The 19,377-nt window shown below is 33.7% G+C and overlaps 1 protein-coding gene across 1 annotated transcript in view; it reads left to right on the plus strand.

Annotated features, from left to right (window-relative positions):
• Positions 1–7,040: 7,040 nt before the first annotated feature.
• The window catches only part of LOC148941250 (bile salt-activated lipase-like), a 113,838-nt gene continuing 101,501 nt past the window's right edge, over positions 7,041–19,377 (plus strand). Inside the window, exon 1 of the mRNA XM_089104686.1 lies at positions 7,041–7,166. The gene's annotated coding sequence lies outside the window, so the exon portion shown is untranslated. The remainder of the gene's footprint in view (positions 7,167–19,377) is intronic.

Raw genomic sequence — 19,377 nt, forward strand, 5'->3', positions numbered from 1 at the left:
GAATTGTAAGGTTTTAAATAATTTGGAAGTGTGTCTTAGATTCAAAACTAAATAAAAAAACATGTTTTATCAACTGAAATTAAGGACCAAAATTAAAACTCAAAATGAAAAGATATTATTCCGTATAAAAAGGGGTTCCCCCTCCTCAATACCTTGCTCTTCACACTGAAGGTTTTAGCACTTTAAGAAATATTCCTATTCTCACTAAACGGCCCTTGTGTTTCAGGAGTCGGTCTTAAAGAAATTGGGACAAACGAGTTTGGGGAAAAAGGGGACATGGGAGGGGGACTAGTTGCCCTCCAATTCTTTCGGTCACTAATAAAGGGCTCTATAACTTTTAACTTTCGTTCAAATGAGCCCTCTCCCGATGTTCGAGGACCATTGGTTCGATACGACTCTCCCAGGAAAAAAAATACGCGTCCGTGATCTTTCTTCTCACAAAAAATACAAAATTCCACATTTTTAAAGATATGAGCTTGGAACTTCTACAGTAGGGTTTTTGGATACGCTGAATCAGATGGAGTGATTTTCATTAAGACTTCTTGACTTTTAGGAGTAGTTTTAGGGGGTTTCCTTTTTGAAAAATCAGGCTAATTTTCCCAGGGTGAACCTTATATATTTGGAATCAACATAGTAAGCGGATTCTTTTGATATACGGATATAAAAATCCCGTTTTTTAGACTTTTGGTTATTGAGCTGTGTAGCTCCTTACTTACAGCTCGTTACTACAAACTGTTTGAAAAACCTAAACATAAAATCCTACTCAAATCACAAGGGTAAACTGGTAACTGGAATGGTAAACTGGAACCGTAAGTTAATAAAAATTAGGTTCAAACCTCAATTAAAGAAACAATTTTTTCAAAAGTTAAGACAAGTTTTCCATGCAATTTTTTAAGTCTTAGAGATAGGGAAGGTGCAGGGATAGGGCAACAGCAGGGCAGGAGCAGGGAATAAAGCAGGAGCAGGGAATATACCTTTCAAAGGTGTAATTTAGGCTCTGAATTCGTTCCTAAGGCTCCAACTCCCCTAACGTAGCTAATTACTAAGATAGTAAAAAGCCCCTGGTTAGAATTTTAATATAATTTTTTTCTAAACATTTTCAATTTATTTTGGTTTTTATTCTATTTGTGGAGCCCTAGCACTATTTGTCGGAACATTTTTTATGGTTGAGCTTTTATGGTTTAGAGGGTCGAAACTTCCGGTCCAGTTTACCCCATGAAGATAAAGTAGGAGGAGGATGAAATTTTGCAAGTTTCTTAGTTTGAGCTTGGGCTACAAAATGCGATTACCGCCGTCTCTCTGCGACCTCTAGGACCTGAAATCGCTTAACATTGTGGTGGGTCGCCTCTTTATAGAGGCACAAGTGTGCTTAATAGAAATTACCTAAAAATATTCGCTTATGAAATATCGAAGCGATAGCAAAGATTAGAAAAAGAGCGGTTTCTTTGCAAAAATTACATTTAGAAATCTCCGAGGGAAGGGGGGAGCAGAGAAAAGAGTGTTTTCCTTGTAAAAAATTACATTTAGATATCTCCGAGGGAGATAAATTTAAAACAATAGTTGGGGCGAGGGCTTAATATCTCACAGAGATATGTTTATATTGGGATTGAAAAGGACTGAAAAATGAATAAATAGAAAGGTAGGAAAAAATACATACATTTGCATACCCCGGCTGCACTTGGACACCCGAAGGACCATGTAGTGCATGCTGGAGGGTGGACGGGGTGACGTCGCTATGTTCTTGTGCGACTGGGCCGGCTATTTCACGATCTTGCATAGCTTCGGCAGGGTTCACCATATTATAAGAAGCCATCCACTCTCTCTTTAACATAAACCCAGGCTGCATTGGGGCTGGCACTGATGGGGCTGTCTTGTCATCTCTGGCTTTCTTAGCGGGCGGCGGTGCCATACATTCTTCATAATTGGCCTTAAAAAGAAGAGAAAAAATTAGTATCTAAATAATTTGCCCCCCCCTTTTCACGGAAAGAAAGTTAGTACCCTCATCCATATAATTTTGTCTAGAAAAGGCATTTATCACTAAGAAAGCACAACGTAAAAAATTTCGTGAAATATACTAATTGCATCCTTTTTTTTAATCTGAGAATTACAGCTCACTGAACCATTCAAAAGCCGGGCTATATAATTCAGCCTAGTTTCTTATTTTTAGGCATTTCTGTTCTTTTCTGGTTTTAATCTGTATTGAACATGCCTTGTTTGACGCATTTAAAGTATTAACACTATTTTTTATCTTTCCATATCCTTTTACGATAGCTGGTATTTACCCTACCCACGGAAAATAACCCCCACGGAAAATAACCCCTGAGAAAAGACATGGAAAAATACCCCATCCCCACAGCGAAAGATGTCGCATCCTTTTGAATCTGAGAATTACAGCTCACTGAGCCTTTCAAAAACCTGTCTAGTTTTTATATTTATCAAACCCCCAGAAAAAAACAGCCCACGGAAAATAACCCACCCAGAACAAAAACCGGAGAAAAGACATGGAAAAATAGCCCCTCCACCCACCGACAGATATCGCAACCATTTGAATCTGAGAATTACAGCTCACTGAGCCGTTCAAAAAGCCGGCCTAGTTTGTTTATTTATCACACCCCCAGAAAAAAACAGCCCACGGAAAATAACCCCCACGGAAAATATCCCTGAGAAAAGACCTGGGAAAATCTCCCCGCCCCCCACCGAAAGATATCGCATCCTGTTGAATCTGAGAATTAAAGCTCACTGAGCCGTTCAAAAAGCCGGCCTAGGTTGTATATTTATTACACACCCAGAAAAAAACAGCCCACGGAAAATAACCCCCACGGAAAATATCCCTGAGAAAAGACATGGGAAAATACCCCCGCCCCCCCCCGAAAGATATGGTAAAAATGCTAATCAATTTACGCATAATAAAGCAAGGTATCTGTTTCTTAAACCCACTCCCCTTACTTTTCACGCGAAGAAACAGTTTGTTTTCACCTTACAATGATGGAGATAGATTTGAGGCATGGCCCCCTCCCCCTTTCGCCAATGTCCTAAATATATTGTTAGATCTTAATTTGAAAATAACGAGATTTCACTGGTTCTCCAAAAAGAGATTGTATATGCCTGCGCTTAATAAATTGCAATTGTCTGCATGAGACCGTTTTAATTTGACAGGAGAAAAACATCCCATTTTGATCTGAGAAACCTTTTACAGGAAGTGCTTTAAAAGGGTGACTGCTAATTTTAACCACGCACTGGAGTCTTGTGTCAAATCAGAGCGAGCTAATAACAATAGAGCGATGGATGTCTCAGAGAAAAGATTACAATTGAGAAAAGTCAAACTTTAACGAAAAGAGAATTATTTCTTTTTGCGAGAATTTGGGGCTGTAAAACAATGGTGGGGGGGGGGGTTAGGTTTCGAGGGTAAAAGAATATATTTTATGTTTTCCATTGATTATAATGATGTTTGTATGGTTTGGGGGGGGGGGGGTTTAATCGAATATATTAGATGTTTACCAAGGAAAACAATTTTATTTTGAAAATAAATAAAATGAAAAACAGAAATAACATTGATAATTGCGACTGCCGAGACTTCTAAAGAGTTAAATTTATCAATTGTTGTTTACACAGCGTCAAAATACTTTCTGATAAATTAATCACAATGCATGTCCGTTATATACGAAATCTCAAGGGTGAATTGTTATGTAACGGGGAAACTATATGTAAGCAGGTCTCTGATTGGCTGAGAAGGAGGATGTATCCGACTCGCTGATTGGCTGAGAAGGAAGCACGTGATCTAACTGTTTCCGGGAAAGTCATAACATTTGGGCGAGAGCAACAACAACAAATACTATTTCTGGACACCATGACATTCATGATCGATTACGCAATCAAGTTCTCGGAAATTCACTTCCCCCTCGAGTCCCAGATCAATAACATTGTTCCCGTTAGAATTCAATGCGCATGTGCAACCTTCGTCCCCGAGCTATTACATACAGAAACATCAAATAAATCGATCTTGGAAAAAGAGGTCATTGACCCCATTACGTAATCATTCTCCCTAGGGAGGCTATGCCCTTATTTGGTGTACTCGTGGGAGTTTTTAAAAAAAGTGTCCGGATCGGGATTCGAAGGGGTGGTGTAATCGTCGGAGTCAATAAGGCCCTTCTACTCAGGTCGCTTAGGTTTTATTATTGTTCCTGAATTTCTTAGGGAAACTTTTTTAGACAATATTTTTTTTAAATTTAACACTTAAAAAATAATGGGCTTCAAATTTCAAGTTAAATTTCCCATGTTTTAATACCATATGATCAATGGCTGGATGCAAAAACCGCGGGGAAATAACGACCAACCACCAGTTTTATTTTAGGAAAAAAATAATTGGCTTCAAATTTTAAGTTAAATTCCCCATGTTTTAATATTATTTGACCAATGGTTGGATGCAAAAAACATGAGGAATTAATGACCCACCCACCATTTTTTTTTAGGAAAAAAAATAATGGGCCTCAAATTTTAAGTTAAATTTTCCATGTTTTAATATCATATGACCAATGGCTGGATGCAAAAACCGTGGGGAAATAACGACCAACCACCAGTTTTATTTTAGGAAAAAATAATGGGCTTCAAATTTTGAGTTATATTTCCTATCTTTTAATATCATATGACCAATGGCTGGATGCAAAAACCGTGGGGAAATAACGACCAACCACCAGTTTTATTTTAGGAAAATATAATGGGCTTCAAATTTTGAGTTATATTTCCCATCTTTTAATATTATATGATCAATGGCTGGATGCAAAAACCATGGGGAAATAATGACTGACCCACCAGTTTTATTTCGGAAAGAAATAATGGGTTTCAAATTTTAAGTTAAATTTCCCATGTTTTAATATTATATGACCAATGGCTGGGTGCAAAAACTGTGGGGAAACAATGACCCACCCACCATTTTTTTTTTTAAGAAAAAAAACAATTGGCCTCAAATTTGAAGTTAAATTTCCCATGTTTAAATATCATATGACCAATGGCTGGATGCAAAAACCGTGGGGAAATAACGACCAACCACCAGTTTTATTTTAGGAAAAAAAAATTGACTTCAAAGTTTAAGTTATATTTCCCATCTTTTAATATCATATGACCAGTGGCTGGATGCAAAAATCGTGGAGAAATGAAGACTCCCCCACCATTTTATTTTTTAGGAAAACAATAATGGGCATCAAATTTTAAGTTAAATTTCCCGTATTTTAATATCATATGACCAATGGCTGGATGCAAAAACTGTGGGGAAATAACGACCAACCACCAGTTTTATTTTAGGAAAAAATGATTGGCTTCAAATTTTAAGTTATATTTCCCATCTTTTAATATTCAATGACCAATGGCTGGCTTCAAAAACCGTGGGGAGATAATGACCCACCCACAAGTTATTTTGGGGAAAGAAATAATGGGCTTCAAATTTTAAGTTAAATTTCCCATGTTTTAATATTATATGACCAATGGCTGGATGCTAAAACCATGGGGAAACAATGACCCACCCACCATTTTTTTTAGGAAAAAATAATAGGCCTCAAATTTTAAGTTAAATTTCCCATGTTTTAATATCATATGACCAATAACTGGATGCAAAACCGTGGGGAAATTACAACCAACCACAAGTTTTATTTTAGGAAAAAATAATGGGCTTCAAATTTTAAGTTATATTTCCCATCTCTTAAGATCAATAATGGGCTTCAAATTTTAAGTTAAATTTCCCATGTTTTAATATCATATGACCAATGGCTGGCTGCAAAAACCGTGGGGAAACAATGACCCACCCACCAGTTTTTCTTAGGAAAAAAATAATGGGCTTCAAATTTTAAGTTAAATTTCCCATTTAATATTATATGACCATTGGCTGGATGCAAAAATCACGGGGAAATAATCACCCACAAACAATTTTTTTTGGAAAAAAATAATAGGCCTCAAATTTTAAGTTAAATTTCCTATGTTTTAATATCATATGGCTAATGGCTGGATGCAAAAACCATGGGGGAACAATGACCCACCCACCATTTTTTGTTCAGGAAAAAAATAATGGGCCTCAAATTTTAGGTTAAATTTCCCATGTTTTAATATCATATGACCAATGGCTGGATGCAAAAACCGAGGGGAAATAACGACCAACCACCAGTTTTATTTTAGAAAAAAATAATTGGCTTCAAATTTTAAGTTATAATTCCCATCTTTTAATATCATATGACCAATGGCTGGATGCAAAAACCGTGGAGAAATAATGACCCACCCACCAGTTTTTTTAGTAAAAAAATAATGGGCTTCAAATTTTAAGTTAAATTTCCCATGTTTTAATATTATATGACCAATGGCTGGATGCAAAAGCCGTGGAGAAATAAAGACCCGCCCACCATTTTGTTAGGAAAAAAAATAATGGGCTCCAAATTTTAAGTTAAATTTCCCATGTTTTAATATCATATGACATATGGCCGGATGCAAAAGCCGTGGAGAAATAAAGACCCACCCACCATTTTTTTAGGAAAAAAATAATGAGCTTAAAATGTTAAGTTAAATTTCACATGTTTTAATATCATTTGGCTAATGGCTTGATGCAAAAACCGTGGGGAAATAATGAACCACCCACCAGTCTTCTTAGGAAAAAAAATTCCTCAATTTAAGACTGCATTGGTTAATCATAGAAACTAAAACACAAGTAACATAAAATTTTGAACGTTTCTAAACCTCACAAATGCTGTGTGTTTGAAGCAAAACAATAAATAATTTTTTTTTTGTGCATAAAATGCTTTTAAATATATTTCTTAGGTTTTCCTCTACTATGGACGAGAGTCACTGTTGACTCAGTGTTCTACCTCATTTTATTTACTTCTCGACCTTAAGAGTTGCTGCTAGCACACTTGAATGAGCATGAACTTGATAATTTTATTGCCATTATTAATTTCCATGACTTATCATCCCTTTGTTTAACATCCAGTAACCTCCTTTTCACGTTTGACTTTCTTATTTCTCGGCTAATACATGTCTATCTTAAAACTATTTTTACATTTCAGCCTCCTGTACCCACTGATCCCTTGCCTGATGGCGAAGTTTTTGATGCAACAAAAAGTGGTCCTCAGTGTAATCAACTCGGAGTTGGCGAAGAAGATTGTTTGCTTTTAAATGTTTATAGCCGAAGGGTATGGCGATTTTCACTTTCCTGAAAAGTAGTTTATTGGCACACTGATCACAATGATCACTGATCAGCTGACTGATCACCTGATCCTGATGGTGAAGGAAAAACTTCACCTGATGGTGAAGTTTTTGATGCAACAAAAAGTGGTCCTCAGTGTAATCAACTTGGAGTTGGCGAACAAGATTGTTTGCTTTTAAATGTTTATAGCCGAAGGTTATGGCAATTTTCACTTTCCTGAAAAGTAGTTTATTGGCATACTGATCACAATGATCACTGATCAGCACTGATCGTTCCTTCAGCTTGTTTGCAAAGGAAATTTTATCTACAGCCAAAAAAAAGTCTAGGGGGTAATAACAGGAACATATTTTGTTTCCCTTTTCCCCAACTATCTGAATTATAACGTGTTTGGCATTAAGATACCATTATATCGTACATTTATCCAAGAGTCCAGTTGACGATTTAGTCTTTTGTTTAAGCCCATTTTACTCCCGATCAAGGAATGCATCCGTCTTCAGCTGATAGGAGCTCAAAGATTTGGAGTAGGCAACGAACTCTGTTTGAAACCAGAGGTTTGTCCATCTAGTCAGGCACGCACGCGCAGTTTTTTTTTTGGGGGGGGGGGGGGGAGGAGGAAATAGCAATAAAAATGAATTGACATTTTGAATAAGAATTGCCCAAAAATTTTGAAAACACACAGATTTCAAGGAGGCTGGGTCTCAAGCCCTCCTCCTTTCTTACGTGCCTATCCCTAGCTTAGTGATGTTGTCCCCTCAAGAAGGGTGAGGTTATTCATATTAAACCTCTACAAGTCTAAAAAGCCTGTATCCTACTTACTAATTATCTCCCACCTTCAAGAAAACAAAAAAAGAAAACCATCATACATTCGAGAGAAACTTCGGTTAGCCAGATTTAAATTCGTAAATAGAAAAGCAATGACTTTCAAATTTGCTATAGAAATAGTCCAGTTGACCAACTCTAGAAGCAGTTATACGTAAAGCTTGCCACATCATAGGATCCACATGTCGAATTGACAAGAGGGGCCGATTTCTAGCAGGGGCGGTAGGATCTGCTATAATTATTCGTAGTTGAAAACAAAATCATTGAAAACAAATCATTGAAAACTTGGCATTGAAAACAAAATCATTGAAAACGAATCATTGAAAACAAAATTGATGACTTGTTACCATGACCATATATGTAAGGTCAAGCACCCATAGTTGCTTTGTAGAAAAAGATCAAATAGTTTTCTCAGTTTATAATTTGAATCTTGAAGAGGGGATAAGAGGGTGTGTATCAATAAAGATTTTTTCTAGTTTTCTTCATTTACTTGTACTGACTTCTGTTCCTCTATGGTAGGCTAATAGTTTCAGCATACAATAATTAAACTGGTACCTTGTATACATGGAGGTGTTCTCATTGCACCACATTTTTTTTTTTACTAATTCTCCTGAGCACCGAATTTAACAACCGGTGTCCTTGATTTTAGATACCTTTACTTTTCTTGGGTATTGAATTAGAAAACTGTTACTTTAGTAATTGCTAAATTAGCAGGCTTCTAATTTGAAAATTGCTAAATTTCTAACCTTACTAATGAAGTATATTAAATTTTTGACATAGGCGTTTCTGTAATTTTTTTTTTCAAATAAAAAATCAAAAGAAGGAACTATAAAAGTCTAGAGGGGATAGGGGTAATTGCAACCCTCCTGCCACTCTGAATGGTACTCCTGTATCAAAGATAAAGGTGAACAAACAAATATACGGTAATATTGTGTGGGAGAATTGTATCTATGTTATATTTCCAAGAAGTCAACTAGGAAGGTGTTACGAAAAAGGTTTATGAACAGAAGAAGAAATTACTTCCAGCATTAGAAATTTCACATTAGGCCTATATGGAAACAAAGGAAAAAATCTTTTCATAAAGGTAAAAAACAACATTTTTAATAATTAAGAAATGAGTAACTCTTCGGCTGAAATTAAATTAAACGCACCTCAAATGCTACATAGCCATGTTTAAAATTTTTATTTGTGTTACTTATAGCGGTGTTGGACCGCCTCTTGTCCTTGGGGATGCATGTTAAAAATACCTTGTCTACTTCTTTATTTCATTCTTTTTTTTCTTTTTATTTTTTTGTGGTAATTTCCTTCTTATCTGGTTGTTTGATCATTTATGGATAAAACATCGATAGAACTGCTAGAAAAAGCAGTTCGCTCACGAAGGTAAAAAATTGACAATTTATTAGAAAAGGCAAACAATAATAATAAAAAAGTTCTAAGATAGAATTGTAATTCAAATACACATCCAGGAAAACGTTTAAACAGCTGATTTTGCGACACTTAAGTTGTGACAGACCCCTACCCCTGTCTCAAGGCTGCGTGTCCGATACCCCTTCAGTACATCTTCACCTGTACTTTTGTTATTTAATTTACATTCCTATTTTTTCTCCTTGTGTTCTTTTTTTTAATTTTTTTTATTCTTCATCATATTTTCCTTTATGTTTAGTTATCGGATTACCTTATGGAAAGAATTTGCGAATAGGAATGCTAGAAAAAGCAGTAGTCTTAATACAGAAAAAGAAACTGAAAAGTTTAGTATTAACAAGAGGAGAATTCTTCAATTTAAATTAAAATTAGAAATACACCTAAAACCCTACCTTATCGTCAGTAAATGTTTAAACACTGGGCTTAGCTTCTGTTTTTTTATTTACACTTTTTGATTCTTCATCATATTTTCCCTCATCTCCAGTTCAGTTCACTTTTATTTACACTCAAATAAGCTTTTTTTTTTTAAGTAAAACCCCCTCCAAAAATATTCTGGGTACGGCCTTTTTGGCCAATAAGTTCATTTGTGTTTCTATTATATGGATAGAAGTTACGGAAAGAACTACTAGAAAAGATAAATCTTTCACAATAGAAGGAGAAACTGAACATTTTAGTTGTAAAAAGAGAAGAATTCTTCGGCTAAAATTGAAATTCGAATTACACATCAAATATTACCATTGGTAAACATTTAAGCTGCACTTTTAAGCATTTGACGGCAGTTAGAGGCCGTTTTCGATGCATTTTGTTCTTTTGCTGCATTTTTGATAAATTGTTCTCTAGTCAATTTTTCTTTATTCTACTCACTCCTTTATTCTCTCCTTTATTTCTTAATTTCTCCTTTATTTCTTTATTCTCTTTACTATTTATTGTCTATTTTCATTCTCAATTGGTTCTTTTGATTCAAATCAGTTCTATGTTTATTCATTTGATTCAGGTAGTTCTACCTAATCAGCTGCTGTTCATTTGTATTTTTAGTTGCCAAATGAAACTCATCCCAGTCCAAATCTACCAGTTGTGGTTTTTATTCACAGTTTTGCTCTCTTTATCGGCTTAACATATTCTCTATTATATTTTTCTTCATTTTGCATACAGTTTACTCCCTTTCCTTCTTTATTCTCTTTTCTCCTTATTCTCTATTGGTTCATTTGATTCAAATAAGTTCTATGTTTATTCATTTGATTCAGGTAGTTCTACTTATTCAACTGCTGTTTCATTTGCATTTTTAGTTGCCAAAGAAACTCATCCCAGTCCAAATCTGCCAGTTGTGGTTTTTATTCACAGTTATGCTCTCTTTAACGGCTTAACATATTCTCTATTATATTTTTCTTCATTTTGTTTACTCTCTTTATTTATTTATTCTCTTTTCTACTTATTCTCTATTGGTTCATTTGATTCAAATCAGTTCTATGTTTATTCATTTGATTTAGGTAGTTCTACCTAATCAGCTGCTGTTTCATTTGCATTTTTAGTTGTCAAATGAAACACATCCTAGTCCAAATCTACCAGTTGTGGTTTTTATCCAGAGTTATGCTCTCTTTATCGGCTTAACATATTCTCTACTATATTTTTCTTCATTTTGTTTACTCCCTTTATTTCTTTATTCTCTTTTCTACTTATTCTCTATTGGTTCACTTCATTAAATTCAGTTCTATGTCTATTCATTTGATTCAGGTAGTTCCACATAATCAGCCGCTGTTTCATTTGCATTTTTAGTTGTCAAATGAAACTCATCCTAGTCCAAATCTACCAGTTGTGGTTTTTATCCACAGTTATGCTCTCTCTATCGGCCTAACATATTCTCTATTATGTTGCCTATTATGTTATAATATACCAGTTGTGGTTATCCACAACTGGTGGATAACCTCTATTACTGGTGGCTGGATAACTGGTGGCTTATTCTCTATTGGTTCATTTGATTCAAATCAGTTCTATGTTTATTCATTTGATTTAGATAGTTCTACCTAATCAGCTGCTTTTCAGTTGTATTTTTAGTTGCCAAATGAAACTCATCCCAGTCCAAATCTACCAGTTGTGGTTTTTATCCACATTTGTGCTTTCTTTATCGGCTTAACTTATTCTCTATTATATTTTCTTCATTTTGTTTACTCCCTCTTTATCTTTATTCTCTTTTCTCCTTATTCTCTATTGGTTCATTTGATTCAAATCAGTTCTATGTTTATTCATTTGATTCAGGTAGTTCTACTTATTCATCTGCTGTTTCATTTGCATTTTTAGTTACCAAATGAAACTCATCCCAGTCCTTATTCATTTGATTCAGGTAGTTCTACCTAATCAGCTTCTGTTCATTTGTATCTTTAGTTGCCAAAAAAAAGTCATCCCAGTCCAAATCTACCGGTTGTGATTTTTATCCACAATTGTGCTTTCTTTATCGGCTTAACTTATTCTCTTATTATATTTTTCTTCATTTTATTTACTCCCTTATTTCTTTGTTCTCCCATCTCCTTATTCTCTATTGGTTCATTTGATTGAAATCAGTTCTATGTTTATTCATTTGATTCAGGTAGTTCTACTTATTCAACTGCTGTTTCATTTGCATTTTTAGTTGTCAAATAAAAATCATCCTAATTCAAATCTACAAGTGGTGGTTTTATCCACAGTTATGCTCTCTTTATCGGCTTAACACATTCTTTATTCTATTTTTCTTCATTTTGTTTACTCCCTTTATTTCTTTATTCTCTTTTTTTTCTTATTCTCTATTGGTTCATTTGATTCACATCAGTTCTATGTTTATTCATATGATTCAAGTAGTTGTACCAAATCACCTGCTGTTCATTTGTATTTTTAGCTGCCAAATTATATTCATCCCAGTCCAAATCTTCCAGTGGTGGTTTTTATCCACAGTTATAATCTCTTTATCGGCTTAACACATTCTTTATTATGTTTTTCTTCATTTTGTATACTCCATTTATTTCTTTATTCTCTTTTTTCCTTATTCTCTATTGGTTCAATTGATTCAAATCAGTTCTATGTTTATTTATTTGATTCAGATAGTTCTACCTAATTAGCTGCTTTTCAGTTGTATTTTTAGTTGCCAAATTAAACTCATCCCAGTCCAAATCTACCAGTTGTGGTTTTTATCCACAGCTATGCTCTCTTTATCGGCTTAACACATTCTTTATTATATTTTTCTTCATTTTGTTTACTCCCTTTATTTTTTTATTCTCTTTTTTCCTTATTCTCTATTGGTTCATTTGATTCAAATCAGTTCTATGTTCATTCATTTGATTCAAGTAGTTCTACCTAATCACCTGCTGTTCATTTGTATTTTTAGTTGCCAAATGATACTCTACCCAGTCCAAATCTATCAGTGGTGGTTTTTATCCACAGTTATGCTCTCTTTATCGGCTTAACACATTCTTTATTATATTTTCCTTCATTTTGTATACTCCATTTATTTCTTTATTCTCTTTTTTCCTTATTCTCTATTGGTTCATTTGATTTAAATCAGTTCTATGTTTATTCATTTGATTCAGATAGTTCTACCCAATCAGCTGCTGTTCAGTTGTATGTTTAGTTGCCAAATGAAATTTAAACCAGTCCAAATCTACCAGTTGTGGTTTTTATCCAGAGTTGTGCTTTCTTTATCGGCTTCACTTATTCTCTATTATATTTTCTTCATTTTGTTTACTCCCTCTATATCTTTATTCTCTTCTCTCCTTATTCTCTATTGGTTCATTTGATTCAAATCAGTTCTATGTTTATTTATTTTATTCAGGTAGTTCTACTTATTCAACTGCTGTTTCAGTTGCATTTTTAGTTGTCAAATGAAACTCATCCCAGTCCAAATCTACCAGTTGTAGTTTTTATCCACAGTTATGCTCTCTTTATCGGCTTAACACATTCTTTATTATATTTTTCTTCACTTTGTTTACTCCCTTTATTTCTTTATTCTCTTTGTTCCTTATTTTCTATTGGTTCATTTGATTCAAATCAGTTCTATGTTTATTCATTTGATTCAAGTAGTTCTACCTAATCACCTGCCGTTCATTTGTATTTTTAGTTGCCAAATGATACTCATCCCAGTCCAAATCTACCAGTGGTGGTTTTTATCCACAGTTATGCTGTCTTTATCGGCTTAACACATTCTTTATTATATTTTTCTTCGTTTTGTATGCTCCATTTATTTCTTTATTCTCTTTTTTCCTTATTCTCTATTGGTTCATTTGATTCAAATCAGTTCTATGTTTATCTATTTGATTCAGGTAGTTCTACCTAATCAGCTGCTGTTCATTTGTATTTTTAGTTGCCAAATGATACTCATCCGAGTCCAAATATACCAGTTGTGGTTTTTATCCACAGTTATGCTCTTTTTATCGGCTTAACATATTCTCTATTATATTTTTTTATTTGATTTACTCCCTTTATTCTCTTTTTTTCTTATTCTCTATTGGTTCATTTGATTCAAATCAGTTCTATGTTTATTCATTTGATTCGGATAGTTCTACCTAATCAGCTGCTTTTCAGTTGTATTTTTAGTTGCCAAATGAAACTCATCCCAGTCCAAATCTACCAGTTGTGGTTTTTATCCACATTTGTGCTTTCTTTATCGGCTTTACTTATTCTCTATTATATTTTCTTCATTTTGTTTACTCCCTCTATATCTTTATTCTCTTTTCTCCTTATTCTCTATTGGTACATTTGATTCAAATCCGTTCTATGTTTATTAATTTGATTCAGGTAGTTCTAGTTATTCAACTGCTGTTTCATTTGCATTTTTATTTGTCAAATGAAACTCATCCCAGTCCAAATCTACCAATTGTGGCTTTTATCCACAGTTATGCTCTCTTTATTGGCTTAACACATTCTTTATTATATTTTTCTTCATTTTGTTTACTCCTTTTATTTATTTATTCTCTTTTTTCCTTATTCTCTATTGGTTCATTTGATTCAAATCAGTTCTATGTTTATTCATTTGATTAAGGTAGTTCTACCTAATCAGCTGCTGTTCATTTGTTTTTTAGTTGCCAAATTAAAGTTATCCCAGTCCAAATTTACCAGTTGTGGTTTTTATTCATAGTTAAGCTCTCTTTATCGGCTTAACATACTCTCTATTATACTTTTCTTCATTTTGTTTAGTCCCTTTATATCTTTATTCTCTTTTCTCCTTATTCTCTACTGGTTCATTTGATTCAAAGCAGTTTTATGTTTGATTCAGGTAGTTCTACTTATTCAACTAGTGTTTCATTTGCATTTTTAGTTGTCAAATGAAACTCATCCTAGTCTAAATCTACCAGTTGTGGTTTTTATCCACAGTTATGCTCTCTCTATCGGCCTAACATATTCTCTATTATGTTGCCTATTATGTTATAATATACCAGTTGTGGTTATCCACAACTGGTGGATAACCTCTATTACTGGTGGCTGGATAACTGGTGGCTTATTCTCTATTGGTTCATTTGATTCAAATCAGTTCTATGTTTATTCATTTGATTTAGATAGTTCTACCTAATCAGCTGCTTTTCAGTTGTATTTTTAGTTGCCAAATGAAACTCATCCCAGTCCAAATCTACCAGTTGTGGTTTTTATCCACAGTTGTGCTTTCTTTATCGGCTTAACTTATTCTCTATTATATTTTCTTCATTTTGTTTACTCCCTCTATATCTTTATTCTCTTTTTTCCTTATTCTCTATTGGTTCATTTGATTCAAATCAGTTCTATGTTTATTCATTTGATTCAGGTAGTTCTACTTATTCAACTGCTGTTTCATTTGCATTTTTAGTTGCCAAATGAAACTCATCCCAGTCCTTATTCATTTGATTCAGGTAGTTCTACCTAATCAGCTTCTGTTCATTTGTATCTTTAGTTGCCAAAAAAAAGTCATCCCAGTCCAAATCTACCGGTTGTGATTTTATCCACAATTGTGCTTTCTTTATCGGCTTAACTTATTCTCTTATTATATTTTTCTTCATTTTATTTACTCCCTTATTTCTTTGTTCTCCCATCTCCTTATTGTCTATTGGTTCATTTGATTTAAATCAGTTCTATGTTTATTCATTTGATTCAGGTAGTTCTACTTATTCAACTGCTGTTTCATTTGCATTTGTGTTTTCTTTATCGGCTTAACTTATTCTCTATTATATTTTCTTCATTTTGTTTACTCCCTCTATATCTTTATTCTCTTTTCTCCTTATTCTCTATTGGTACATTTGATTCAAATCCGTTCTATGTTTATTCATTTGATTCAGGTAGTTCTACTTATTCAACTGCTGTTTCATTTGCATTTTTAGTTGTCAAATGAAACTCATCCCAGTCCAAATCTACCAATTGTGGTTTTTATCCACAGTTATGCTCTCTTTATTGGCTTAACACATTCTTTATTATATTTTTCTTCATTTTGTTTACTCCTTTTATTTATTTATTCTCTTTTTTCCTTATTCTCTATTGGTTCATTTGATTCAAATCAGTTCTATGTTTATTCATTTGATTAAGGTAGTTCTACCTAATCAGCTGCTGTTCATTTGTTTTTTAGTTGCCAAATTAAAGTTATCCCAGTCCAAATTTACAAGTTGTGGTTTTTGTCCATAGTTAAGCTCTCTTTATCGGCTTAACATACTCTCTATTATACTTTTCTTCATTTCGTTTAGTCCCTTTATATCCTTATTCTCTTTTCTCCTTATTCTCTACTGGTTCATTTGATTCAAAGCAGTTTTATGTTTATTCATTTGATTCAGGTAGTTCTACTTATTCAACTAGTGTTTCATTTGCATTTTTAGTTGCCAAATGAAACTCATTCCAGTCTAAATCTACCAGTCGTTGTTTTTATCCACAGTTGTGCTTTCTTTATCGGCTTAACTTATTCTCTATTATATTTTTCTTCATTTTAATTACTCTTTTTATTTCTTTACTCTCTCTTCTCTTTATTCTGTATAGGTTCACTTGATTCAAATCAGTTCTATGTTTATTCATTTGATTCAGGTAGTTCTACTTAATCAACTGCTGTTTCATTTGCATTTTTAGTTGTCAAATGAAACTCAGCCTAGTCCAAATCTACCAGTTGTGGTTTTTATCCACAATTATGCTCTCTTTATCGGGTTGACATATTCTCTACTATATTTTTCTTCATTTTCTTTACTCCCTTTATATCTTTATTCTCTTTTCTTCTTATTATCTATTGGTTCATTTGATTCAAATCAGTTCTATGTTTATTCAATTGATTCAGGTAGTTCTACCTAATCAGCTTCTGTTTCATTTACATTTTTAGTTGTCAAATGAAACTCATCCTAGTCAAAATATACAAGTTGTTCTTTTTATCCACAGTTATGCCCTCTCTTTCGGCTTAACATATTATCCATTATATTTTTCTTCATTTTGTTTACTCACTTTATCTCTTTATTCTCTTTTCTCCTTATTTTCTATTGGTTCTTTTGATTCAAATCAGTTCTATGTTTATTCATTTGATTAAGGTAGTTCTACCTAATCAGTTGCTGTTCATTTGTATTTTTAGTTGCCAAATGAAAGTCATCCTAGTCCAAATCTACCAGTTGTGGTTTTTATCCTCAGTTATGCTCTCTCTATCGGCTTAACATATTCTCTTTATTATATTTTTCTTAATTTTGTTTACACCCTTTATCTCTTTATTCTCTTTTCTCCTTATTCTCTATTGGTTCATTTGATTCAAATCAGTTCTATGTTTATTCATCTGATTTAGTTAGTTCTACTTAATCAGCTGCTGTTCATTTGTATTTTTAGTTGCCAAATGATTCTCATCCCAGTCCAAATATACCAATTGTGGTTTTTATCCACAGTTATGCTCTCTTTATCCGCTTAACATGTTTTCTATTATATTTTTCTTTATGTTTTTTACTCCCTTTATTTCTTTATACTCTTTTTTCCTTTTTCTCTAATGGTTCATTCGATTCAAATCCGTTCTATGTTTATTCATTTGATTCAGGTAGTTCTACCTAATCAGCTGCTGTTCATTTGTATTTTTAGTTGCCAAATGATACTCATCCCAGTCCAAATATACCACTTGTAGTATTATAGAATAGAATAGAATATGATTTATTGGCTAAAATAGCACAAAAGAAGGCATAAGCACGTCAGAATTACCATAACAAAACAAATGTTATGTGATAAACAATAAAAAATTGAATCAATAATAAAACAGATGTCAGGGGATAAACATAAAACAAAAGTTATATCAATTATTAAAATAGGAAACAAAATAGGGGACAAAAGAATTTTTGTACCTCATGGTCAACATTTGGGGATGCATGTCCAGATGGGTATTTGGAGCTCTAAGAGCATTGAGCCTTGTATTAGGAAGGGTTGGGGGATTTTCTTTAAAGGGAGGGAGAAAACGTCGATGATAGTCACAATTAAGGCACTTGAGACCAAAGTTCATGGTAAGGATGTGACGTCGTGATTTCAATATAATAAGTTCAAGTCTAGCCAAACCTTAATCGTATGTAGTATAGGCCGTCCCCAGAATAATTTTTATTGCTCTTTTTTGAATACTTTCAATTTTAGAACATTGGTCTTTGGTCAACCCAGGGTACCAGACAGGGCAAGCATATTCCAGACAGGGTCTTATATAAGAACAATAAATTATTTTAAGGTTTTGGATTGATATGGAGAAACGGTTGAGAAGAGAGAAAGATATAAGGAGAAGACAACCTGACTTAAATAAGTGCGAAATGTGGGAATTCCATTTAAGGTCGTTGTACAACTGCACACCAAGCAGTTTAACAGTATTTAAATTTGGTATGCAAAGGTAATTATTGATAGGGGGTATATTTAAAAAAAAGAAAATAACATGAAACTGCTTTTGGGTATGCTTAAGCTGAGTTTAACATTGTCAAGATTATTTTTTAAATTATCAATGAGTGAATCGAGTGTAAAATTAAAAGTATTAGATGTGTGACAAAGGTTAAGCAATGTCAAATAATCTACAAATTTAAAAGAGTTGGCAAAACATGGTAAAACACTGTTAAAAACAATTAAAAATGCAAAAGGACCTAAGTTAGTCTCTTGAGGTGCTCCACAGGAAAGAAATCAAGGAAAAACCTGATGAATCCCCATTAGGGAGGACTACACATTGCTCACGGCCAGACAAAAAGCTAGCTAACATACGTAAAACAAAATCTCTTGCACCAAAAGCCCTTGAATTATCTATAACTGTCTGATGATCCAAGTTATCGAAGGCTTTGCTAATATCAGCAAAAACAGCCTCAACGTAGGAACTATTCAACTTAAGCTGTTTGAAAATAGTGTCAAGTATACAAATTAAGCAATGCGTGTTGCTATGATTCGGCCTAAAGCCAAACTGATTTGGGTTGATTTTATCATGAATATCGTCAAAAAGGAAATTGTAAATAAAACTTGTAAAGATTTTAGAGAAAATGGGGGTTTTTGATATTGGTCTGAAGTCAGAGAGAACTTTTGGGGTCTAAGTTTTTGGTATAGGAGATATAATAGCTTGTTTAAAACACTGGAAAAATACCATCTACAAAACATTGGTTAAAAATTGCAGTTAGAGGTACACTTAATTACTGGGCACATTCCACAATCAATTTGTTAGGGATATCACCTGGGTATACTGACTTATTTGTATCAAGAGTTTCGAGTTTAAGTTGAGTCTGATGAATTTCAATCACAGGAATGTCCCTCACTGCACTGTTGGCCGGCATATGTTGGAGTGGTGGGTGATTTTTACAACTTTAAGCAAAATGATCATTTATGACATCTGCACCTATTGGATCACCATTACTGTCAAGTAATAAAAACTTTGAAGAGATCTTGGACACTTTTGTGGAATTTCTTAGGGTCCGAATACTATAAATTATTGAGCACTTGCGCACCATGCTCCTTTATGGCTTTACTGATTTTGCTATCAACAATGTTTCTAAGTTTTCAAGATTCTTGGAAAAATCCTT

Source organism: Artemia sp. Qi Xiang Cuo, chromosome 18 (genome assembly GCF_049724085.1).
Source record: "Artemia sp. Qi Xiang Cuo chromosome 18, ASM4972408v1, whole genome shotgun sequence".
NCBI lineage: Eukaryota > Metazoa > Arthropoda > Branchiopoda > Anostraca > Artemiidae > Artemia > Artemia sp. Qi Xiang Cuo.